General features: G+C 47.2%; 1 protein-coding gene across 1 annotated transcript in view; it reads left to right on the plus strand.

Moving 5' to 3' along the window:
• LOC134966109 (C-X-C chemokine receptor type 3-2-like) overlaps positions 1–26,419 on the plus strand; it is a 110,548-nt gene that overhangs the window by 730 nt on the left and 83,399 nt on the right. Inside the window, exon 2 of the mRNA XM_063942595.1 lies at positions 8,947–9,026. The gene's annotated coding sequence lies outside the window, so the exon portion shown is untranslated. The remainder of the gene's footprint in view (positions 1–8,946; positions 9,027–26,419) is intronic.

Consider the following 26,419-nt stretch of genomic DNA (forward strand, 5'->3'; position numbering starts at 1 on the left):
ACCTCTCTCCCTGCTGTCACTGTCCTCCCTGTCGTCACTCTTCCTGTCGTCACTGTTGTCACTCTCCCTGTCGTCACTCTCCCTGTCGTCATTCTCCCTGTCCTCACTCTCCCTGTTGTCACTGTCTCTCCCTGTCGTCACTCTCCCTGTCGTCACTGTCGTCACTCTCCCTGTCGTCACTGTCGTCTCTCTCCTTGTCGTCACTGTCTCTCCCTGTCGTCACTGTCTCTCTCCCTGTCTCTCTCCCTGTCGTCACTCTCTCTCCCTGTCTCTCTCCCTGTCGTCACTGTCTCTCTCCCTGTCATCACTGTCTCTCTCCCTGTCTCTCTCCCTGTCGTCACTGTCTCTCTCCTGTCGTCACTCTCTCTCCCTGTCGTCACTGTCAGAGCCGGATTAAGGGGGGTGCCCCGGGGGTCAGTACCCCAGGCCCCCCTGTTTTAAGGGGCCCCCCGGCCGAAGCTCTGCACCGATCTACAGGTTGCCGGGGCAGGAGGGATCCACGCTGTGCATGCGGCTTCCTCCCCCCTCCTCTCGGGCAGCACGGTCGGGGACTGAGTCAAGCAATCTCCAGCCTTCGCTGCTGCCAGGAGAGATGCTGCTGGCGGCAGAGGCTGGAGATTGCTTGACTCCGTCCCCGACCATGCTGCCCGAGAGGAGGGGGGAGGAAGCCGCATGCACAGCCGCACTCCTCCCCCGGCAGCGTGGATCCCTCATACCCCGGCAGCCTGGTGTCTTCTCTTCTCCCCCTGCTGCAGCGCGGCTCCCATTGCCTGTGACCGCGGGAGGTGAGCAGCGGGGTGGAGGGGGGGGGGGTAACTGTGGGGGCTGGTGGTCCACTGGGGGGGCCCTGCTGTCTTTGGTGCCCCGGGCCCCCCGAGGGCTTAATCCGGCCCTGGTCACTGTCGTCACTCTCTCTCCCTGTCGTCACTCTCTCTCCCTGTCGTTCCTGTCGTCACTCTCTCTCCCTGTCGTCCCTGTCATCACTCTCTCTCCCAGTCGTCACTCTCCCTGTCGTCACTCTCTCTCCCTGTCGTCACTCTCTCTCTCCCTGTCGTCACTCTCTCTCTTTCCCTGTCATCACTCTCTCTCCCTGTCGTCACTGTCTCTCTCCCTGTCGTCACTGTCTCTCTCCCTGTCGTCACTCTGGCTGGCCTGCTGTCACAATTTCAGCTCATTCAGTGTGCTACAATGTGAATTTCGGCTCATTCAGTGTGCTACAAGGTGAGTTTCGGCTCATTCAGTGTGCTACAATGTAAATTTTGGCTCATTCAGTGTGCTATAATGTGAATTTCGGCTCATTCAGTGTGCTACAATGTGAATTTCGGCTCATTCAGTGTGCTACAATGTGAATTTTGGCTCGTACCGTGTGCTATAATGTGAATTTCAGCTCGTACCGTGTGCTATAAAGTGAAAGGGGCACCAGTAGTAGATAGTATAAGGGGTTCTACTACACGGGACATGCTCCCTTTTGGATGACCATGCCTCCTTTTGGGTAACCACGTCCCCTTTTCTGGAGCACGCGCATAATTACATCCTTGACTTTTGCATACCCCCACTTCAAAATTTCCACTTCGACCACTGTGTATATATATATATATATACATTAGTGATGTGCACCGGACATTTTTCGGGTTTTGTGTTTTGGTTTTGGATTCGGTTCCGCGGCCGTGTTTTGGATTTGGAGGCGTTTTGGCAAAACCTCACCGAAAATTTTTTGTCGGATTCGGGTGTGTTTTGGATTCGAGTGTTTTTTACAAAAAACCCTAAAAAACAGCTTAAATCATAGAATTTTGGGGTCATTTTGATCCCATAGTTTTATTAACCTCAATAACCATAATTTCCACTCATTTCCAGTCTATTCTGAACACCTCACACCTCACAATATTATTTTTAGTCCTAAAATTTGCACCGAGGTCGCTGGATGGCTAAGCTAAGCGACACAAGTGGCCGACACAAACACCTGGCTCATCTAGGAGTGGCACTGCAGTGTCAGGCAGGATGGCACTTCAAAAAAATAGTCCCCAAACAGCACATGATGCAAAGAAAAAAAGAGGCGCACCAAGGTCGCTGTGTGACTAAGCTAAGCGACACAAGTGGCCGACACAAACACCTGGCCCATCTAGGAGTGGCACTGCAGTGTCAGGCAGGATGGCACTTCAAAAAAATTGTCCCCAAACAGCACATGATGCAAAGAAAAATTAAAGAAAAAAGAGGTGCAAGATGGAATTGTCCTTGGGCCCTCCCACCCACCCTTATGTTATATAAACAAGACATGCACACTTTAACGAACCCATCATTTCAGCGACAGGGTCTGCCACATGACTGTGACTGAAATGACTGGTTGGTTTGGGCCCCCACCAAAAAAAAGAAGCAATCAATCTCTCCTTGCACAAACTGGCTCTACAGAGGCAAGATGTCCACCTCATCATCATCCTCCGATTCCTCACCCCTTTCACTGTGTACATCCCCCTCCTCACAGATTATTAATTCGTCCCCACTGGAATCCACCATCTCAGGTCCCTGTGTACTTTGTGGAGGCAATTGCTGCTGGTGAATGTCTCCACGGAGGAATTGATTATAATTAATTTTGATGAACATCATCTTCTCCACATTTTCTGGAAGTAACCTCGTACGCTGATTGCTGACAAGGTGAGCGGCTGCACTAAACACTCTTTCGGAGTACACACTGGAGGGAGGGCAATTTAGGTAGAATAAAGCCAGTTTGTGCAAGGGCCTCCAAATTGCCTCTTTTTCCTGCCAGTATACGTACGGACTGTCTGATGTGCCTACTTGGATGCGGTCACTCATATAATCCTCCACCATTCTTTCAATGGTGAGAGAATCATATGAAGTGACAGTAGACGACATGTCAGTAATCGTTGGCAGGTCCTTCAGTCCGGACCAGATGTCAGCACTCGCTTCAGACTGCGCTGCATCACCGCCAGCGGGTGGGCTCTTAATTCTTAGCCTTTTCCTCGCACCCCCAGTTGCGGGAGAATGTGAAGGAGGAGATGTTGACGGGTCACGTTCCGCTTGACTTGACAATTTTGTCACCAGCAGGTCTTTGAACCTCTGCAGACTTGTGTCTGCCGGAAAGAGAGATACAACGTATGTTTTAAATCTAGGATCGAGCACGGTGGCCAAAATGTAGTGCTCTGATTTCAACAGATTGACCACCCGTGAATCCTGGTTAAGCGAATTAAGGGCTCCATCCACAAGTCCCACATGCCTAGCGGAATCGCTCTGTTTTAGCTCCTCCTTCAATGTCTCCAGCTTCTTCTGCAAAAGCCTGATGAGGGGAATGACCTGACTCAGGCTGGCAGTGTCTGAACTGACTTCACGTGTGGCAAGTTCAAAGAGTTGCAGAACCTTGCACAACGTTGAAATCATTCTCCACTGCGCTTGAGTCAGGTGCATTCCCCCTCCTTTGCCTATATCGTGGGCAGATGTATAGGCTTGAATGGCCTTTTGCTGCTCCTCCATCCTCTGAAGCATATAGAGGGTTGAATTCCACCTCGTTACCACCTCTTGCTTCAGATGATGGCAGGGCAGGTTCAGGAATGTTTGGTGGTGCTCCAGTCTTCTGTACACGGTGGCTTAATGCCGAAAGTGGCCCGCAATCCTTCAGGCCACCGACAGCATGTCTTGCACGCCCATGTCGTTTTTTAAATAATTCTGCACCACCAAATTCAATGTATGTGCAAAACATGGGACGTGCTGGAATTTGCCCAGATGTAATGCACGCACAATATTGCTGGCGTTGTCCGATGTCACAAATCCCCAGGAGAGTCCAACTGGGGTAAGCCATTCTGCGATGATCTTCCTCAGTTTCTGTAAGAGATTGTCAGCTGTGTGCCTCTTCTGGAAAGCGGTGATACAAAGCGTAGCCTGCCTAGGAACGAGTTGGCGTTTGCGAGATGCTGCTACTGGTGCCGCCGCTGCTGTTCTTGCTGCGGGAGGCAATACATCTACCCAGTGGGCTGTCACAGTCATATAGTACTGAGTCTGCCCTGCTCCACTTGTCCACATGTCCGTGGTTAAGTGGACATTGGGTACAACTGCATTTTTTAGGACACTGGTGAGTCTTTTTCTGAGGTCTGTGTACATTTTCGGTATCGCCTGCCTAGAGAAATGGAACCTAGATGGTATTTGGTACCGGGGACACAGTACCTCAATCAAGTCTCTAGTTGCCTCTGAATTAACGGTGGATACCGGAACCACGTTTCTCACTGCCCAGGCTGCCAAGGCCTGAGTTATCTGCTTTGCAGCAGGATGACTGCTGTGATATTTCATCTTCCTCGCAAAGGACTGTTGGACAGTCAATTGCTTACTGGAAGTAGTACAAGTGGTCTTCCGACTTCCCCTCTGGGATGACGATCGACTCCCAGCAGCTACAACAGCAGCGCCAGCAGCAGTAGGCGTTACACTCAAGGATGCATCGGAGGAATCCCAGGCAGGAGAGGACTCGTCAGACTTGCCAGTGACATGGCCTGCAGGACTATTGGCTTTCCTGGGTAAGGAGGAAATTGACACTGAGGGAGTTGGTGGTGTGGTTTGTAGGAGCTTGGTTACAAGAGGAAGGGATTTAGTGGTCAGTGGACTGCTTCCGCTGTCACCCAAAGTTTTTGAACTTGTCACTGACTTATGATGAATGCGCTGCAGGTGACGTATAAGGGAGGATGTTCCGAGGTGGTTAACGTCCTTACCCCTACTTATTACAGCTTGACAAAAGCAACACACGGCTTGACACCTGTTGTCCGCATTTGTGTTGAAATAATTCCACACCGAAGAGCTGATTTTTTTTTGTATTTTGCCCAGGCATGTTAATGGCCATATTCGTCCCACGGACAACAGGTGTCTCCCCGGGTGCCTGACTTAAACAAACCACCTCACCATCAGAATCCTCCTTGTCAATTTCCTCCCCAGCGCCAGCAACACCCATATCCTCATCCTGGTGTACTTCAACAGTGACATCTTCAATTTGACTATCAGGAACTGGACTGCGGGTGCTCCTTCCAGCACTTGCAGGGGGCGTGCAAATGGTGGAAGGCGCAAGCTCTTCCCGTCCAGTGTTGGGAAGGTCAGGCATCGCAACCGACACAATTGGACTCTCCTTGGGTATTTGTGATTTAGACGAACGCACAGTTCTTTGCTGTGCTTTTGCCAGCTTAAGTCTTTTCATTTTTCTAGCGAGAGGATGAGTGCTTCCATCCTCATGTGAAGCTGAACCACTAGCCATGAACATAGGCCAGGGCCTCAGCCGTTCCTTGCCACTCCGTGTCGTAAATGGCATATTGGCAAGTTTACGCTTCTCCTCAGACGCTTTTAATTTTGATTTTTAGGTAATTTTACTGAACTTTTGTTTTTTGGATTTTACATGCTCTCTACTATGACATTGGGCATCGGCCTTGGCAGACGACGTTGATGGCATTTCATCGTCTCGGCCATGACTAGTGGCAGCAGCTTCAGCACGAGGTGGAAGAGGATCTTGATCTTTCCCTATTTTAACCTCCACATTTTTGTTCTCCATTTTTTAATGTGTGGAATTATATGCCAGTAACTATCATTAGCAATGGCCTACTACTATATATACTGCGCACAACTGAAATGCACCACAGGTATGGATGGATAGTATACTTGACGACACAGAGGTAGGTAGAGCAGTGGCCTTCTGTACCGTACTGCTATATATAGTATACTGGTGGTCACTGTGTCAGCAAACTGCAAAACTAAAATGCACCACAGGTATAGAATGTAGATGGATAGTATACTTAATGACGACACAGAGGTAGGTACAGCAGTGGCCTTCCATACCGTACTGCTATATATAGTATACTGGTGGTCACTGTGTCAGCAAACTGCAAAACTAAAATGCACCACAGGTATAGAATGTAGATGGATAGTATACTTAATGACGACACAGAGGTAGGTACATCAGTGGCCTTCCGTACCGTACTGCTATATATAGTATACTGGTGGTCACTGTGTCAGCAAACTGCAAAACTAAAATGCACCACAGGTATAGAATGTAGATGGATAGTATACTTAATGACGACACAGAGGTAGGTACAGCAGTGGCCTTCCGTACCGTACTGCTATATATAGTATACTGGTGGTCACTGTGTCAGCAAACTGCAAAACTAAAATGCACCACAGGTACAGAATGTAGATGGATAGTATACTTAATGACGACACAGAGGTAGGTACAGCAGTGGCCTTCCGTACCGTACTGCTATATCTAGTATACTGGTGATCACTGTGTCAGCAAACTGCAAAACTAAAATGCACCACAGGTATAGAATGTAGATGGATAGTATACTTAATGACGACACAGAGGTAGGTACAGCAGTGGCCTTCCGTACCGTACTGTTATATATAGTATACTGGTGGTCACTGTGTCAGCAAACTGCAAAACTAAAATGCACCACAGGTATAGAATGTAGATGGATAGTATACTTAATGACGACACAGAGGTAGGTACAGCAGTGGCCTTCCGTACCGTACTGCTATATCTAGTATACTGGTGGTCACTGTGTCAGCAAACTGCAAAACTAAAATGCACCACAGGTATAGAATGTAGATGGATAGTATACTTAATGACGACACAGAGGTAGGTACAGCAGTGGCCTTCCGTACCGTACTGCTATATCTAGTATACTGGTGGTCACTGTGTCAGCAAACTGCACAACTGAAATGCACCACAGGTATAGAATCTAGATGGATAGTATACTTAATGACGACACAGAGGTAGGTACAGCAGTGGCCTACTGTACCGTAATGCTATATATTATATACTGGTGGTCACTGGTCAGCAAAACTCTGCACTGTACTCCTCCTGTATAATATTATACTGGTGGTCCCCAGTCCCCACAATAAAGCAGCACACTGAGCACAGATATGGAGTGTTTTTCAGGCAGACAACGTATACTGGTGGTCACTGTCAGCAAAACTCTGCACTGTACTCCTGCTATATAATACAGCTGCTCCCCAGTCCCCACAATTAAGCAGTGTGAGCACAGATATATGCAGCACACTGAGCACAGATATGGAGCGTTTTTTTCAGGCAGAGAACGGATAACTGGTGGTCACTGATCAGCAAAACTCTGCACTGTACTCCTCCTATATTATACAGCTGCTCCCCAGCCCTCCCCACAATTAAGCAATAGTGCACAATCAAGTACAACAATAACGGAGAGGACGCCAGCCACGTCCTCTCCCTAACATTTCCAATGCACGAGTGAAAATGGCGGCGACGTGCGGCTACTTATATAGAATCCGAATCTCGCGAGAATCCGACAGCGGGATGATGACGTTCGGGCGCGCTCGGGTTAACCGAGTCATACGGGAGAATCCGAGTATGGCTCGGACCCATGTAAAAAGGGTGAAGTTCGGGGGGGTTCGGTTTCCGAGAAACCGAACCCGCTCATCACTAATATATATATATATATATATATATAAATACACACACACACACTTGTATTGTGAGCGGATCGGGGTGAGGATGTTGTCTACTGGGATAGACAGGTACTTTCTTACAGCAGCCCATATAGCAAAACGCCAGTCCAGGGTATATGACGCAAACTGCAAATAGCCTCAATAATATTTATTTGCAGCTAACGTAAAAATAATACATAAACATAAATCCTAGTCTCTCCGGCTCTAACTATACATAAAGTTTCCCTCTTTATATATGAGAAGGACTTACTGTCCAACTCACCAAAACAACATACAGTATCAATAAATGACTCACTTCAGGCAGTAGTGGTGTCTCTCTCTGTAAGACAGCTTGCTACCCATGCAATGAGAGACTTTCTATCCAGGCTGACAAGCTTTTACCACACCCATGCAGGTGTAAGCACTGATTAGTTTTCTCTGAGGCACAGGCCCTAAAGCAGACCTGGCCAAACCAGTCCTCGAGATCTACCAACAGTACACATTTTCCAGACCACCTAGCTGGTGCACAGGTGTAGTCATTACTAATTAAGATGTGCTGCATTCATTCCTAACTGACAATTCTACAGATCTCCAGGAGGCCTGGAAAACATGAACTGTTGGTAGATCTCGAGGACCGGTTTGGCCAGCCCTGCCCTAAAGACTCAGACTGGGCCTAATGGATGTAGCCCTCCCTTACTCGCCATCTATAACCCCAGGAGCCCTTTACAGAAGCTGATATAGCTCTTACCAAGCCATTTTCAAACACATTCTTGGGGTTTTAAACCCATAGGAGAGAAAGCTTGGGGTTATATATCTGCCTCTTGGGGAGGAACACTTGTAACTCCTACATAGCAGATACTTGGCAGTGCAGCTACATTAGCTATTTATGTACCAGGCCTATGTTCAACTGAAAATTTGAAACTTTGTAATGTCACGAACCATGTTGTTATTCTTCCATTACTATCTTTATTTTCAGACATCCATTTTAATGGAGCATAGTCAGTAATTCATGTGAACTTTCTATCCAAGAGACAGCATATGAGAGTTTCTAATGCCCACTTAATCGCCAATGCTTCTTTTTTAAGAGTGGCATAGTTTTTCTCATGTACATTCAGTTTTCTATTCAAATAAATAAGAGGATGCACTTACCCATCTTTGGGGTCTATTTACTAAGCCCTGGATAGAGATAAAGTGGATAAAGTATCAGCCAATCACTTCCTAACTGCCATGTCACAGGCTGTGTTTGAAAAATGACAGTTAGGAGCTGATTGGCTTGTACTTTATCTCCGGCCACTTTAGCTCCACCCAAGGCTTAGTAAGTAGACCACTTAGTTCTGAGACAGGAAAGAGAGTATCCCTACATCCCTATCCCTAAGTTTGAAAGCCCTATCCACTGTTGTGTGGTTACATGCTTTTAATTTCTGTTTAATTGTGAGTGCTTTGTATAAATAAACCCTTCTTTTTCTGTGCTACAATAACGCACCATGATCTTTTCTCTTGCTCCGAGATAAGAATTTTTCCTGTGGATGGAAAATAAGTGGAAAAAGGACACAGACAAAAAGAATCGGGGACTCACAGATAAAAAATCATTTGTAAGGTTTTTTTTATTGCCATTATCATTTGTATCTTTATGCGCCATAGTGGTAACACTTCTTGTGTATAGTTTTTGTGGAATTATTGTGATGATTCCATATTGTTTACCAGTAGGCTGCATTATTCATAGTTTGTGCTGTTGTTTGAATTTTAATTCTTTTATATAGTATGTGTCTATAAGCCAGGTCTAACACCATCCTCCTATATACCGTAGCACAGTGCCGTAACGAGACATTTTAGGTCTGCATGCAAGAAACAGCATCGGCAAAATCCCTCCCCCCCCCCCCCCCCCCATATACAAATCAGGCCAAAAATATAGGGGCATGGCTACACGGTGAAGGGACGTGGTCACAGACCTCTCTTTTACACATTACGGCAGACATAGCTCCCTTTTACACATTATGACAGGCAGTCCCCCTTTTTTACACATTGTGACAGATAGTCCCCCTTTTTTACACATTATGACAGGCAGTCCTTTTTTACCACATTATGGCAGGCAGTCCCTCTTTCTCTGACGTCCTAGTGGATGCTGGGAACTCCGTAAGGACCATGGGGAATAGACGGGCTCCGCAGGAGACTGGGCACTCTAAAAGAAAGATTAGGTACTATCTGGTGTGCACTGGCTCCTCCCTCTATGCCCCTCCTCCAGACCTCAGTTAGAATCTGTGCCCGGCCAGAGCTGGGTGCTCCTAGTGGGCTCTCCTGAGCTTGCTAGAAAGAAAGTATTTGTTAGGTTTTTTATTTTCAGTGAGATCTGCTGGCAACAGACTCACTGCTACGTGGGACTGAGGGGAGAGAAGCAAACCTACCTACTTGCAGCTAGCTTGTGCTTCTTAGGCTACTGGACACCATTAGCTCCAGAGGGTTCGAACACAGGGCCTGACCTCGATCGTCCGTTCCCGGAGCCGCGCCGCCGTCCCCTTGCAGAGCCAGAAGACAGAAGAACAGTTGAAATCGGCGGCAGAAGACTCCTGTCTTCATTAAGGTAGCGCACAGCACTGCAGCTGTGCGCCGTTGCTCCCACGCACACCACACACTCCGGTCACTGTAGGGTGCAGGGCGCTGGGGGGGCGCCCTGGGCAGCAATTATAATACCTTTTGGCACAAATTACACACATAATGCAGTCTAGCACTGTATATGTGTGCAAACCCCCGCCATTAAGTCACACAAAACGCGGGACAGAAGCCCGCCACTGAGGGGGCGGGGCCTTCTTCCTCAGACACCAGCGCCATTTTCCTTCACAGCTCCGCTGGAAGCAGGCTCCCCAGGCTCTCCCCTGCAGTATCCAGGTACAAGACGGGTTAAAAAGAGAGGGGGGGCACATAAATTAGGAGCAAAATCGATACAAACAAGCAGCTATTGGGAAAATCACTTATTAGCAGTGTAAATCCCTGTGTTATATAGCGCTGTGGTGTGTGCTGGCATACTCTCTCTCTGTCTCCCCAAAGGACTTTGTGGGGTCCTGTCCTCAGTCTAAGCATTCCCTGAGTGTGTGCGGTGTGTCGGTATGGCTGTGTCGACTTGTTTGATGAGGAGGGTTACGTGGAGGCGGAGCAGGGGCAGATACATGTGGTGTCGCCCCCGACGGGGCCGACACCTGATTGGATGGATATGTGGAAGGTCTTAACCGACAGTGTCAACTCCTTACATAAAAGGTTTGATGACGCAGCAGCCTTGGGACAGCCGGGGTCTCAGCCCGCGCCTGCCCAGGTGACTCAGAAGCCGTCAGGGGCTCATAAACGCCCGCTAGCTCTGATGGTAGACACAGATGTCGACACGGAGTCTGACTCCAGTGTAGATGAGGATGAGACAAATGTACAGTCTACAAAAGCCATCCGATGCATGATTACTGCAATGAAAGATGTATTGCACATTTCTGATATTAACCCGGTTACCACCAAAAGGGGTATTATGTTTGGGGAGAAAAAGCAGCCAGTGACTTTTCCCCCATCTGATAAATTAAATGATTTGTGTGAAGAAGCGTGGAGTTCCCCTGATAAGAAACTAGTGATTTCTAAGAGGTTACTGATGGCGTACCCTTTCCCGCCAACGGATAGGTTACGTTGGGAAACATCCCCTAGGGTGGACAAGGCGCTAACACGCTTATCTAAAAGGGTGGCACTGCCGTCTCAGGATACGGCCGCCCTAAAGGATCCTGCGGATAGAAAGCAGGAAGCTATCCTGAAGTCTGAGACCTGAGTCTCTACTGAGACCTGCTATTGCTTCAGCCTGGATGTGCAGTGCTGCAGCAGCATGGACTGATACCCTGTCAGACAACATTGATTCCCTCGACAGGGATACTATTTTGCTAACCATAGAACATATAAAAGACGTTGTCTTATATATGCGGGATGCACAGAGGGACATTTGCCTGCTGGCATCTAGAATTAATGCAATGTCCATTTCTGCCAGGAGAGTATTATGGACTCGGCAGTGGACAGGTGATGCTGATTCTAAAAAACACATGGAGGTTTTGCCTTATAAGGGTGAGGAACTATTTGGGGATGGTCTCTCGGACCTCGTATCCACAGCAACTGCTGGGAAGTCGACTTTTTTGCCTCAGGTTCCCTCACAGCCTAAGAAAGCACCATATTATCAAATGCAGTCCTTTCGGCCTCAGAAAGGCAAGCGGGTCAGAGGAGTATCCTTTCTGGCCAGAGGCAAGGGTAGAGGAAAGAAGCTGCACCAGGCAGCCAGTTCCCAGGAACAAAAATCCTCCCCTGCTTCCACTAAGTCCACCGCATGACGTTGGGGCTCCACAGGCGGAGCCAGGTGCGGTGGGGGCGCGTCTCCGAAACTTCAGCAACCAGTGGGTTCGCTCACAAGTGGATCTATGGGCTGTACAAATTGTGTCTCAGGGATGCAAGCTGGAGTTCGAGGCGACTCCCCCTCGCCGTTACCTCAAATCAGCCTTGCCAGCTGCTCCCAGGGAAAGGGAGGTAGTACTGGCGGCAATTCACAAGCTGTACCTCCAGCAGGTGATAATCAAGGTCCCCCTCCTTCAACAGGGCAGGGGTTACTATTCCACAATGTTTGTGGTACCGAAACCGGACGGTTCGGTGAGACCCATCCTGAATTTAAAATCCTTGAACACTTATATAAAGAAGTTCAAGTTCAAAATGGAATCGCTCAGGGCGGTTATTGCAAGCCTGGAAGAGGGGGATTTTATGGTGTCGCTGGACATCAAGGATGCTTACTTGCATGTCCCCATTTTCCCACCTCACCAGGAGTACCTCAGGTTTGTGGTACAGAACTGTCATTACCAATTCCAGACGTTGCCGTTTGGTCTCTCCACGGCTCCGAGAATATTTACCAAGGTAATGGCCGAAATGATGATACTCCTTCGAAGAAAGGGAGTTATAATTATCCCGTACTTGGACGATCTCCTCATAAAGGCGAGGTCCAAAGAGTAGTTGTTGGTCAGCGTAGCACTCTCTCAGGAAGTGTTGCAACAGCACGGCTGGATTCTGAATATCCCAAAGTCGCAGCTGATCCCTACGACGCGTCTGCTTTTCCTCGGAATGATTCTGGACACAGAACAGAAGAAGGTGTTTCTCACAGAGGAGAAGGCCCAGGAATTGTCATCTCTGGTCAGGGACCTCCTGAAACCAAAACAGGTGTCGGTGCATCACTGCACGCGAGTCCTGGGAAAGATGGTGGCTTCTTACGAAGCAATTCCCTTCGGCAGGTTCCATGCAAGGATCTTTCAGTGGGATCTGTTGGACAAATGGTCCGGATCGCATCTTCAGATGCATCGGTTGATCACCCTGTCCCCAAGGGCCAGGGTGTCTCTGCTGTGGTGGTTGCAGAGTGCTCATCTTCTCGAGGGACGCAGGTTCGGCATACAGGACTGGATCCTGGTGACCACGGATGCAAGCCTCCGAGGATGGGGGGCAGTCACTCAGGGAAGAAACTTCCAAGGACAGTGGTCAAGTCTGGAGACTTCTCTACACATAAATATATTGGAACTAAGGGCCATCTACAACGCCCTGAGTCAAGCAGAGCCCCTGCTTCAAAACCAATCTGTACTGATTCAGTCAGACAACATCACGGCGGTCGCCCATGTAAACCGCCAGGGCGGCACAAGAAGCAGGATGGCAATGGCAGAAGCCACAAGGATTCTTCGATGGGCGGAGAATCACGTGCTAGCACTGTCAGCAGTGTTCATTCCGGGAGTGGACAACTGGGAAGCAGACTTCCTCAGCAGGCACGACCTCCACCCGGGAGAGTGGGGACTTCATCAAGAAGTCTTCGCACAGATTGTAAACCGTTGGGAACTGCCACAGGTGGACATGATGGCGTCCCGTCTCAACAAAAAGCTCAAAAAAATATTGCGCCAGGTCACGGGACTCTCAGGCGATAGCTGTGGACGCACTAGTGACACCGTGGGTGTACCAGTCGGTTTATGTGTTCCCTCCTCTTCCTCTCATACCCAAGGTACTGAGGATAGTAAGAAAGAGAGGAGTAAGAACTATACTCATCGTTTCGGATTGGCCAAGAAGAACTTGGTACCCAGAACTACAAGAAATTATCTCAGAGGACCCATGGCCTCTGCCTCTCAGACAGGACCTGTTACAGCAGGGGCCCTGTCTGTTCCAAGACTTACCGCGGCTGCGTTTGACGGCATGGCGGTTGAACGCCGGATCCTAGCGGAAAAGGGCATTCCGGATGAAGTTATTCCTACGCTGATAAAGGCTAGGAAAGACGTGACAGCAAAACATTATCACCGTATATGGCGAAAATATGTTGCTTGGTGTGAGGCCAGGAAGGCCCCTACAGAGGAATTCCAGCTAGTTCGATTCCTGCACTTCCTACAGTCAGGAGTGACTATGGGCCTAAAATTAGGATCCATAAAGGTCCAGATTTCGGCCCTATCTATTTTCTTTCAAAAAGAACTGGCTTCACTGCCTGAAGTTCAGACGTTTGTTAAGGGAGTGCTGCATATTCAGCCCCCTTTTGTGCCTCCAGTGGCACCTTGGGATCTTAACGTTGTGTTGGATTTCCTGAAATCACACTGGTTTGAGCCACTTCAGACCGTGGAGCTAAAGTATCTCACGTGGAAGGTGGTCATGCTGTTGGCCTTGACTTCAGCTAGGCGTGTGTCAGAATTGGCGGCTTTGTCATGTAAAAGCCCATATCTGATCTTCCATATGGACAGGGCAGAATTGAGGACTTGTCCCCAATTTCTCCCAAAGGTGGTATCAGCGTTTCATTTGAACCAACCTATTGTGGTGCCTGCGGCTACTCGGGACTTGGAGGCTTCCAAGTTGCTGGACGTAGTCAGGGCTTTGAAAATCTATGTAGCCAGGACGGCTGGAGTCAGGAAAACTGACTCACTGTTTATCCTGCATGCACCCAACAAACTGGGTGCTCCGGCTTCAAAGCAAACTATTGCGCGCTGGATCTGTAACACGATTCAGCAAGCTCATTCTGCGGCAGGGTTACCGCATCCTAAATCGGTAAAAGCCCATTCCACAAGGAAGGTGGGCTCTTCTTGGGCGGCTGCCCGAGGGGTCTCGGCTTTACAGGTTTGCCGAGCTGCTACTTGGTCGGGTTCAAACACATTTGCTAAGTTCTACAAGTTTGATACCCTGGCTGAGGAGGACCTTGCCTTTGTTCATTCGGTGCTGCTGAGTCATCCGCACTCTCCCGCCCGTTTGGGAGCTTTGGTATAATCCCCATGGTCCTTACGGAGTTCCCAGCATCCACTAGGACGTCAGAGAAAATAAGAATTTACTCACCGGTAATTCTATTTCTCGTAGTCCGTAGTGGATGCTGGGCGCCCGTCCCAAGTGCGGACTCTCTGCAATACATGTATATAGTTATTGCTTAACTAAAGGGTTATTGTTATGAGCCATCTGTTACTGAGGCTCAGTTGTTGTTCATACTGTTAACTGGGTATGGTTATCACAAGTTGTACAGTGTGATTGGTGTGGCTGGTATGAGTCTTACCCTGGATTCCAAATCCTTTCCTTGTTGTGTCAGCTCTTCCGGGCACAGATTCCTTAACTGAGGTCTGGAGGAGGGGCATAGAGGGAGGAGCCAGTGCACACCAGATAGTACCTAATCTTTCTTTTAGAGTGCCCAGTCTCCTGCGGAGCCCGTCTATTCCCCATGGTCCTTACGGAGTTCCCAGCATCCACTACGGACTACGAGAAATAGAATTACCGGTGAGTAAATTCTTATTTTTACACATTATGGAAGAGAGAGAGAGAGAGAGAGAGAAAGAGAGAGAGTGAGTTATACTCAACTGCAACGAGCCGGCATACGTCTCCTCTGTCCTCTACGCGCCTTACGCTGTGCACTTTACAGCGCAGGGCATTGTGGGTGTGCTGGAGCGGGTTGGGAGAGATGTCCTCTCTCCCAGCACACAGGTAGGGAGGGGAGGGGAGGGGAGGGGGAGCTGCAGCTTTGCTTGGCTACCTATGTGAGAGGTGGCCAGGCAGCGCACCAGCAGGTGGCGGCGGCGACTGCGACGAAGCGGCCAGGTGTTGCCAGTGGTCCTGTGCCTCTAGTTATGGCTGTGCAACTTGGTACAATAAATCTTGATGACCGTCAGATAACCGGTTCTGATGTGTCTGGGCAAGACACTCCTCCAGCACCGGTCTGACGAAGTCTATGATGAAATGCATTAGGGCATATTCTCATGACATCATGCCTGGTGCTGCCGGCTCCCGATTGACAACTGACATGGTCCAACATGAGGCAGCTTCTGGAAGGTGACCAGAGGCGAGGGTTGAGAACCTAGCTGAGCGTGAGGAGGAGAGACGAAGTGTGTCCAGTGGAGTATAATTGTTGTTGAACCATGTGGTAACCAGCACACACTGTTGTTTTAAGAGTAAGGGCAGCTATGCAGTATATCGCCTTATGTGTGTCAATCAATACCTTATATATTTTATAATAAACATTTCATGCACTGTGTGTGGAGTGCCCCCTCTGTATTTTATATTGACAGATTTTGGTGCCTGCTAGACTTTGAAATTTTTGGGAGGGGAGCTGCGGTCCATTTAAAATTAACTGAGGACTCTGGTGCCTGGGCTATTTGATACAAAGAAAAAGAAATGTTGTTACACTGTGTTATTAATTATTATTAGTAACTTTGATGTGCTAGGTTTCAGCGCAGCATCTGTGTATAATCAAGATATATATATATATATATATATATATATATATATATACACATACATACTATATTAAACTTCAGCAGTTCAAATATATTTGTGCTTTAAAAATAAATGATAAAGATAGATAAATGAGATGCAGCGTATGATGTGAGAACATGGTAAACCACAGGAACTTAGTGTGAAATTCCACAAAGATTGGTTATCTGTTTTTTTACTTCCTCATTCAAATACCCCTTGCTAGAATAAGGATGTCATGAGGGCTCAATACTTGTAAACCACTGTTGAGTTCCAGCTGAACAGAAGTTTACACTTAAATGGAACATGCATTACTATCACCTAGGACCACTTTAGTGTAATTAAAAAACAAAAACACATAAAGAAACATAGGCACCATTTACATTTCCTGAGACTTTAGGTACAGAACATATGGTGTCAGGACCAGATTAACAATTGGATGGCTGGAGCTCCAGCTCCAGGCCTCCACAAAACAATAGGCCCATTATCATGAGAGCATACCTCCCAACTTTATAAAGTATGAATGAAGGACCTCTGATGCGCCCATGTCCAAAAAGGGGGTGAGGCCTTGGCTGAATGGATGGGGCCTCTGGTGGAGGGGGTGTGGTCTTACTGCATGATCCCCGTTATCATCATTTTGGGGGCATGCCCAGCACTCCGTGAGTAGCTGGGCAGCCCCCGGCTCACCACCCAGCACTGTTAGATCACCGGCTGCTTTGCAGAGCAGAGCAGCGGTAATCACAGGCTTCCCCAACTGCCTGCCTCCGCCCACGAGACACGAGGCCACACGTTCGGCCATAAATCCCAAGTATTAAAATTGTATTTCTATTCTCACAAAATTCTGCAACTTTTCTATTTTTATGTATTTTGTGAGACAGTGTGCGGGATGCAATGAAGTCCGAGTTCGGCGGCTGTGCATGATGCCTGCGAACTCAGATGTTGTTTTAAAGGGGCAATCATGTACAAGGGCATGGTTTTGCCTGTAAAAAAAACCTCCGAGTTTGGCCGGCATCCTGCCAGGCCACCGAATTCGGACTTCATTACATCCCTACCGGTGGGTCTGATAGTGTAGGGGTGTACACACCCACATGTCACTGACCACACCCACACAGCTGAAGTCATTGCTACTCCGCCTTAGTATAGACCAGTAACACATTTTCAGCTCCAGGCCCATGTGGTACTTCATCTGACTCTGTATGGCATCCTAAGCAGATACCAAGTAACCACTTCCAATAGCCTGAATCACCCCCTCAGTTTGGGGTGGTTTTTATTGCTATATGCAGAAGATTTAATAATAAATAAGTTTGAACTATTATGTGGGCACCGTTTACAGTAGTCCTGAGACTGTTGTGTTTATATAGGTTGTGTATTGTAATTATGGGGCTTTTAGCTTATATGGTTCATGAGTTTAAATACTGTACTGTACTTGTAGATGTGCTGTAAATCAGGTAAGACTCATAGACTCTATAGTGCTGAATAACACATTTACTTGGTTTCACATCAGGAACTGAACTGACTAACAAACAGGAAGCTCCCTTCCATCATTCATAGCCCCAGGTAGAGTACCATCCTGCAGGGTCCTAGCAGGATACACATCTACATCCCTCCCTTCAAGAACATAGTAAAAGGATAACAAAGTGTAAGGAGAATAACGAAGAGGAAGAGAATGGGTAAGGGGAATTTATGTAACATAGTCCTGGAATCGGGAATTAAGTTTGCATAAACGTCCTGACTTGGTGGTATACAGGTGCATCATGGGTGGCTGTTCATTGAGAGTAATGGCTGGAGTCAGACGGTGTTTCACTATCGACTGAGGAAGACATAGTTGACAACCCAGAATGTGGTGTGGTGTGAGGAGGGTCTCTGACATCCACTGTTACACTTGGTGCAGTAATAATTGTTACGTTCCTGATGCTCAGAACTAGAGAGATGTTGCGTAGTAAGTCCAGAGCACCAGGACGTGACGCTGAAATAAGGGATGGTACGGGAATAGCCCCTAGCACCCTACCTCCATTGTTTTACCCGTGTGGTCAGTTCATGCCTGAGTGACTATGGTTTCTTGGGCCCACGGCAGCCGCGTTTGAAGGGCGGATTAGGTCTGCCCAACTCCGATGCCCCCAGGTCTTAGCGTGAGACAAGGCGTGAGCCGAGACAGGATAATAACAAGGGGACCTCTAACTAAAGCAAACAGAAAGCTAGGGGCTACTAACTGCCCTAAAACTAAATATATGTGCGGCACGCCGCCAAAGGAAAAGAACAACAAAAGACACCGCTGTCCACACCCCCACACGGCACCGCCGTGTACCGGGGAGGATAGTGAAAAGCGGAAACCTCCGCAAAAACCACCAATACAAAATTAACGCAGAAGCCGCTACTCACGAAACCGGAAGAGAACCCCAACAAGCGAGAACCCCCAGATAACTGCAACAGGTTCACTTGGACAGGAAGGATTCCCAGGACCGGCTTCAGAACTCCAGGACTCAGTAGCGCAGGGAGCAGGATCGACCAGATACAGCTGACCAGGAACAGACGTTGCAAGGCAGGAACAGCATACAGGAAGCTATCACCGGCGAGGCTGTAGTGTGCTGGCTCCCATAAAAAGGCCCTGCTGGCCAATGACAGGAGGGCCAGCAAGACCAGCCCCCAGACCCTAATTACTAGTTGCCGTGCAGCTGCCCTGCTGCATGAGCAACTAATCAATCTTTATCTGGCAACGGGGAACGCGGTCCGCCAATGGCGTCCCCGTTGCTATGGACCCAGCGGCTGTGGACGCCCGGCGTCCTAGCGTTGCCAGGGACCCGGCGGCTACAGTACGCACGGCGTCCTGGCGTTGCTAGGCGCCGGGCGGGCAGGGAGAGAGGTGCGGCGGCCGTGAGCGTCGCTCGGAAGCAGACCGAGCGGCGCCGCGGACCGCGGCACCTAACAATAATCTCCTCAGGTAGACTCAACAGGTGGCGATGATCACAATCATACACAGTTCCATCTGCCTCAAAAACATAACTGTTGGGCCAGCTGGCTTCCTTTAAGATGGTAGCAGGCTTGCAATATCCTCGAGTGGTCTGTATTCGAACAGCTTGTACTGGAAGCAGCTGAGGGAAGGCGTGCGCTGTACAGTCATAATTTCTTTTATTAGACATGCACTTAGAGGCAAGCTCCATCTGCAATTGCCTTGTAATTGAGGTTGTAATTGATGTTTAGTAATTGGAATTTGGGTTCAGGTGCGACGTAATAATAACCGCTGGGCAGGGGATTGTATTCCATCCCGTGGTGTGTTGCGTAGATTTAAGAGTGCTAAAAAAAAAGTCAGTCTGGTCTTGTGTGCATTTCTCCAATAGATGTTTGGCTGAGTGGACAGCTCTCTCTGCAAGCCCATTTCATTGTGGCTATAGTGGACTGCTGGAGATGTGTGTGAAATCCCAAGTGCGAGCAAACATCTTAAAGTCATTGCTCGTGAACTGTGTGGCATTGTCTGTGATAAGTTTCTGAGGTATTCCATGTGTAGTAAAGTGTCCTTTGAGCTTGGTAATAATAGTGGTGCTTGTAAGAGTGGGCAAATGATCTATCTCGATCCACCCTGAGTAAGAGTCTACAAGAACTAGGTACTCCTTACCCCTCCATACAAAAACATCAGCTGCAGTGATGGACCACATAAGATCTGGGATATCATGTGGACGCAGAGGCTCATGTGGTTGGTGTACATGAAGAGCCGCACATGGGCCACAAACAGAGACCTCCCTCTCAAGGTCATTGAACATGGTGGACCAATAGAGCAGTTCCCTGGCCCTGCGCTTGGTGGCCTCCAGGCTGGGGTGTCCTTGATGCAATTGCTTGGTGTAGTACTTTTGTAAGGTGTAGGGTATAACAAATCGCTGACTTCTCAAGATGATCCCGTCTGACAGAGGTAACTCATCTTGCATGGCAAAGAATGGGCGTAAGTCTTGGGGAAGTTCTTTGGAGGACTGAGGCCAGCCTTTCAGGACAACCTGAGATAAACATTGACACAAATCATCTGCCAGAAATTGTCTTCACAGCTCCTCCAGGCGGGTTTGCACAGACATAACATCATAGTCATCATCAACTTGTAGAGGAGCAGAATGGGTAAGGAATGCTCTGGAGAGGGCATCAGCCACAAACTTTCTTTGCCACGCTTGTAGATGATATGTAGGTGGTACCTCTGTAATTTCTGGATTTGAGCAGATGCATTGTGCTGAGCCTGATGATGGTGATGAGCGGTTGATCAGTTTCGACAGCGACTGGCCGGCCGTAGATGAAGTCATGGAATTTGTGGCGAGCAAAAACCAGCGCTAGTAGCTCTTTTTTGATCTGCGCATAATGGGATTCTGTTTCTGTCAGTGCCCTGGAATGAAAAGCAATTGGTCTATTTTTTTGAAGGCAGACAGCACTCAATCAGTGCTGTGAGGTGTCAGCTGAGATAACCACTGGCAAATGTACATTGAAGTACTGCAGTGCAGTAGTGCTGGTGAGCATGCTCTTCAAACTCAACACCGCAGCATGGTGTGGTTCCAACCAACACCACTCTGTATCTTGGTGTAGAAGTTGTCGTAGGGGTGCAGTGATCTCACTATAATTGGGGATGAATTTGGATAGGTAATTAGTCATTCCTAAGAAACGTTGGAGACTGAGATTGTCCACCGGCAGAGGCATATGCTGGATGGCTACCGTTTTGTCAGGGTTGGGTTTAACACCTTGGTCTGTGAGGAGGTGACCCACGTACGGAACTTCAGCCACTCTGAATCTGTACTTATCTGGGTTGAGCTTTAAGTTGATTGCTCGTATTCTTTCCAATACCTGGCAGAGACGCTCATCATGCTCTTGCATATTACGGCCCCAGATGAGGATGACGTAGACTATAATCTCACAGGGGTATCCTGCCAACAATTGTTCCATACACCTTTGAAACACCTCACTGGCAGTAGTCCAGTAGTCAGGCCGTATGGCATGCGTAAGAAGTCATATCTCACAGCTGGTGTCATAAAAGCAGTGAGAAGTGAGGATTCTTTGTCCAACGGGATTTGCCAAAACCCACATTTGGCATCTAATGTGCTGAAGACCTTGGCTTCTGGCATGACAGCAATGACTTGTTCTACAGCTCTCAATGGGTGATGGGATCTTAGTAATGCTTTATTGAGGTGCACGGGGTCTATGCAGATCCTTACAGTCCCATCTTTTTTTTACAGCAGCTACCATTGCAGATACCCACTGGATTGCTTATTCAATAGGGGTTATGATGCCAAGTACGGTCATGCGCTCCAGCTCAGCTAGGACTTTGTCTTTCATAGCGATTGAAACCCGCCGAGGTGCACACACTGTAGGGATAACAGATTCATCCAAGTGCATGTGGTAGATGACAGGTAGCTTGCCAATGGTGTCACAAGTATATAAGTCCTTAAAGTCACGGAACTCTGGGATATCTTCATGTATCAGGCGCACTTCCGGCCCCAGATGTATCAACCCAAGATGGACACTGTCAGGCAGTCTGAGCAGTGGTCTAACATCACTATCTACTATGTGGAAAAGCAACGGTGCACACATGTATTCGATAGTGGCAGTGCCTACGGGTTTGATAATTTGACCTCCATATGCCACTAAATTTACAGTGTCTGTGTGGTCTATTGTTGCCTGAGGGCTAGTTTGGTGCAGCAGGGTCCTGGACACTTTGTTGCATTTGGCACCAGTGTCAATTTTAATCTTCAAGGTATTGCCACTATTTTATCACACAGGTCAGTGAAAATCTGTCGTTGTTTTGCAATTAGCTCTATGCTTTCACAATATATGGTCTCGGCGGTGTGTGGTGTGGACTCCATGCCCACGTGATTGACTTTACACATTTGTCTTTCTCCCTGCGTCACATGTGGCTCACTGTGTGTCATGGTATGCCTAGATCTGCAACACCTTGCAAAGTGGTTGAGCATGTTGCAGTGGTTGCAGCATTTGTTAAAAGCAGGGCAGATCACCCGTGCAAATTCATGGAATACCCCACAGTTATAACATGGCCTGTGCTGCATGTGTGTGCGCTTCGGACTGCATATTTCAGCTTCCCTCCGTAACTTCTTTGTGCCCTGTTCTGATTGCTCGTGCAGCATGCATATGTGAATAGCAGAGTCTAAGGTCAGATCCTTTTCCCGTAGTAAGTGTGCATGGACTGAGTCACTATGGGTGCCACATACAATGCGGTCTATGATCAGCTCATTGGTTATGGCTCCAAAATTGCATTTTTTTGCTAACAGTCTCAGAGTGGACAAATATGATTGTATATTTTCCACCAGTTTTCTGATTCATAGAATTGAATGTGTGTCTGTCCATTACAGTATTACGTTTTTAACAGGCATACAAATCTCTTCACACTTTGCAAGCAATATACTGTATCTTGGTCTTCCTTGTCTTCCCCCTGTGCATATGTAAATGTGTCTGCTTTAATAACTGCTTCTGCCCCCACGAAGTTTAGCAGTGTATAGGCTTGTACCTTATGTGATTTGTCAGTCAGTCCAGCAATGCGGTACACAGCCCATTCTCTCCTGAACTGCACCCATCTGTCAGCGATCTTTTCATCAAACATGAGGGGGTCAATGCGCCAAAGTCCTTGAGCCATGGTATTCCACTTCTGTCACCATGTAGATGTGCTGTAAATCAGATAAGACTCATGGACTCTGGAGTGCTGAATAACACATTTACTTGGTTTCACGTCAGGAACTGAACTGACTGACAAACAGTAAACTCCTTCCCATCATGCATAGCCCCAGGTAGGGTCCCATCCTAGCAGGATACACATCTACAGTACCTATGGGTTGGAATGTGACGACTACAGTATCTTAACATCGGGCTGTTATAGTGGAAAATGGCTGTATTTTTAGGTCAATGGTTTGATCATAGCGTACCAGAAACTGCATGCGTTATTGAAAAATATGAATTTGCTGGGAGTATGTCCCCTAAAAATCTACTACAACATTTAACCTGATTAGATAAGCAAGAATAGACTCAGCAGCAGCTAATGCAATGTCTTCAGGGAGTAGCATTACATCTCAATGCTCTTTCAACTCTTGGAAACCCAGGAGCACAAGCTGCTTTGCCCCCATTGCAGCCTCCAATATCTCGTTATTCCTCTCAGCACAGGATTCTGTATTCTCAAAAAAATGATGGCTGCCTAAAGCATGGAGAGGCTTCCTCAACCATTGTACTATACACTTTGAATTGCTCCCTGGGATTTTTGTATCAGAGAAGCCAGAGAAGGCATTTATTACACTGAGGAACAGTCAATCTGTTGCCAGAGATTTAAGAGTCGATTTTGATTAATTTTGTGTTCCTGATCATGAATATGCCATGCTTATTTTTCAATTGGCTCTAGTTTTTGAGCTAGGCATATGTCTTTAATAATTATGAAAAATGTAATTAAACAATGTTAAAAATAGTTAAAAATATTTTTTTTTATTCTGATTCAATTTGATTCGGAAAATGTTATAAAAATATTAATTACATACATAAGTGTTAGGAAGCTATGAGAATCATTTTTTGTAGGATTTTCTTTTGTATTCTTGTTGAGGGCAGTCACTCCGCAGACTCCAACAGTAATTGGCCATCATGTGATGATCCCACCTTCCTTGATAACTTTCTTCCATGACCTGAATATCCTGGTGGAACTGTTCACCCTGTTCTTCGCTTAAATTTCCTAGATTGGACGGGAAATGATCTAAATGGCTTTACAAAAAAAGTAGTTTAATACTCATGTTGGCACCTACAGTACTTTATCGAAACATTTTAGCATGTTGTGGACTAATTCCTGATAGTTGTCTGCCTTGTGATTGCCTACAAATTTTTGAATGACAGACACATAACTCAGCCATGCTTCAGATTCAGTTTCATTCATAGATGTGGTAAAATTTGGATCCTTCACAAGTTTTCGTATCTGTAGACTGTCAAAAATTCCTGCCTTTAATTTTTCAGTACTAAGAAATGGAAATGTTCAACAAATATACGTGAAACAATTGCCTGACTTGTCTATTGCTTTTACAAATTGTTTCATTAAACCCAGTTTGATATGGAGAAGCGGCAATATGATTCTTTTCCTGTCGATTAAGGGCTTATGAATGATGTTGGCTTCTCTTACAGTTATAATAATAATAATAATAATAATAATAATTTTATTTATATAGTACTCTTTCCCCAATAGGACTCAAGGCGCTTAACAGATACATAGCATAATATTGGCCCTCATTCCGAGTTGATCGCTCGCCAGCTGCTTTTAGCAGCAGTGCAAACGCTAAGCCGCCGCCCTCTGGGAGTGTATCTTAGCTTAACAGAAGTGCGACCGAAAGGATCGCAGAACGGGGTAAATTCTTTTTCAAGCAGTTTCAGAGTAGCTGCAGACCTACTCCTTCCTTGCGATCACTTCAGTCTGTTTAGTTCCTGTTTTGACGTCACAAACACGTCCTGCGTTCGGCCAGCCACTCCCCCGTTTCCCCCAGCACGCCTGCGTTTTTACCTGACACACCTGCGTTATTTAGCACACTCCCGGAAAACGGTCAGTTACCTACCAGAAAAGCCCCATTCCTGTCAATCAGTCACCGATCAACAGAGCGACGGAATAGAGTCTCTCGACCTTGTGTGAAACTGCATAGTTTTTTTGTGACAGTACGTCGCGCGTGCGCACTGTGGCCCGTTCGCATGCGCAGAAATGCTGATTTTTAGCCTGATCGCTGTGCTGCGAACAACGGCAGCTAGCGATCAACTCAGAGTGACCACCATAGTACAGAAAATAATGAAGTACAGAACAGCTTTTCATAAAATACAGAAGCATGTAGATACTAAAGGGACATTATGGAAATGCTTGAGTAAACAGGAAAGTCTTGAGTCTACTTTTGAAGGATTCTATAGTTGGGGCCTCTCGCACTGTGCGGGGAAGTGAGTTCCATAGAGTCGGAGCCGCATGACTAAAAGCTCGACCCCCAGATGAATTACAGGAGATTCTAGGTACTGCTAAAAGTCCTTCATCTACAGATCGCAGTAATCGAGTGGGGCAGTATGGGGTCAGAAGCTGCTTCAGGTACCTTTGACCCTGGTCATGTAGTGCTTTGAAACTCAGTAAGCCAATCTTGAAGATGATTCGCCATCTTACAGGCAGCCAGTGAAGGGAGTAGAGTATGGGTGTTATGTAGCTAAAATGGGGCTGGTCGGTTAACAGCCTGGCAGCTGTGTTTTGCACCAGCTGTAAGTGGTGCAATTCTTTTGCTGGGAGACTAAGGTAGAGGGCATTACAGTAGTCTAATCAAGATGATACAAATGCATGGATGACTTTTGGCAGATTATCTGAGGGAATTAAGTGCTTGATTCTGGCTATGTTCCTCAGGTGAAAGAATGAGGATTTGATTGTGGCTGATATCTGATGTTTAAGTGTCAAGCCACCATCCAGGACAATGCCAAGATTCAGCACACGATCAGTGGTTTGTAATTCTGAATCCCCGAGTGTAAGTCTAGTTAGTTGGCTATGCTGCAGTCTTGTCCTTTTATGTTGCGGTCCTATCACAAGGACCTCTGTTTTATCCGGGTTCAGTCGCAGGCAGCTGGCACTCATCCACTCCTGGAGCTCAGCTAGACAGCCATTTAGGGTTGCTATTTGGTTATCAGTGCCCGGAGCAAAGGACAAGTACAGTTGTGTATCATCTGCATAGCAGTGGTAGACTAGCCCATGGCGCCTGATTATTTCACCCAGTGGGAGCATGTATACTGCAAAAAGCATGGGGGATAGTATAGAACCTTGTGGGACACCGCATGGCAATGGCACTGGTGGTGATGAGTATACTCCAGACAATACTCTCTAATGCTGCAGAGAGATCCATTAGGATTAATATTGAACAGTCACCTCTGTCTCTTGCCATCAGAAGATCATTTAACACACACACACACACACACACACACACACACACACACACACACACACACACACACACACACACCAGGGCTGTTTCAGTGCTATGTCTTCTCCTGAATCCTGATTGGAATGGATCATAAATATCATGGGTTGTCAGGCGGGTTTCCAGTTGATTTGCAACCACTTTATCAATAACCTTTCCTAGAAAAGGAAGGTTTGATATCGATCTGTAGTTGGGCATGCAGTCGGGATCTAAATTAGGTTTTTTAAGAAGAGGTCTAACAATTGCTTCCTTAAGGGGTCCAGGAAAAATGCCTGTCTGCAAAAAGCATTGAACAATTTTTGAAAGACAGGACCAATTATATCCAT

Source organism: Pseudophryne corroboree, chromosome 10, assembly GCF_028390025.1.
Source record: "Pseudophryne corroboree isolate aPseCor3 chromosome 10, aPseCor3.hap2, whole genome shotgun sequence".
NCBI classification, from domain to species: Eukaryota; Metazoa; Chordata; class Amphibia; order Anura; family Myobatrachidae; genus Pseudophryne; species Pseudophryne corroboree.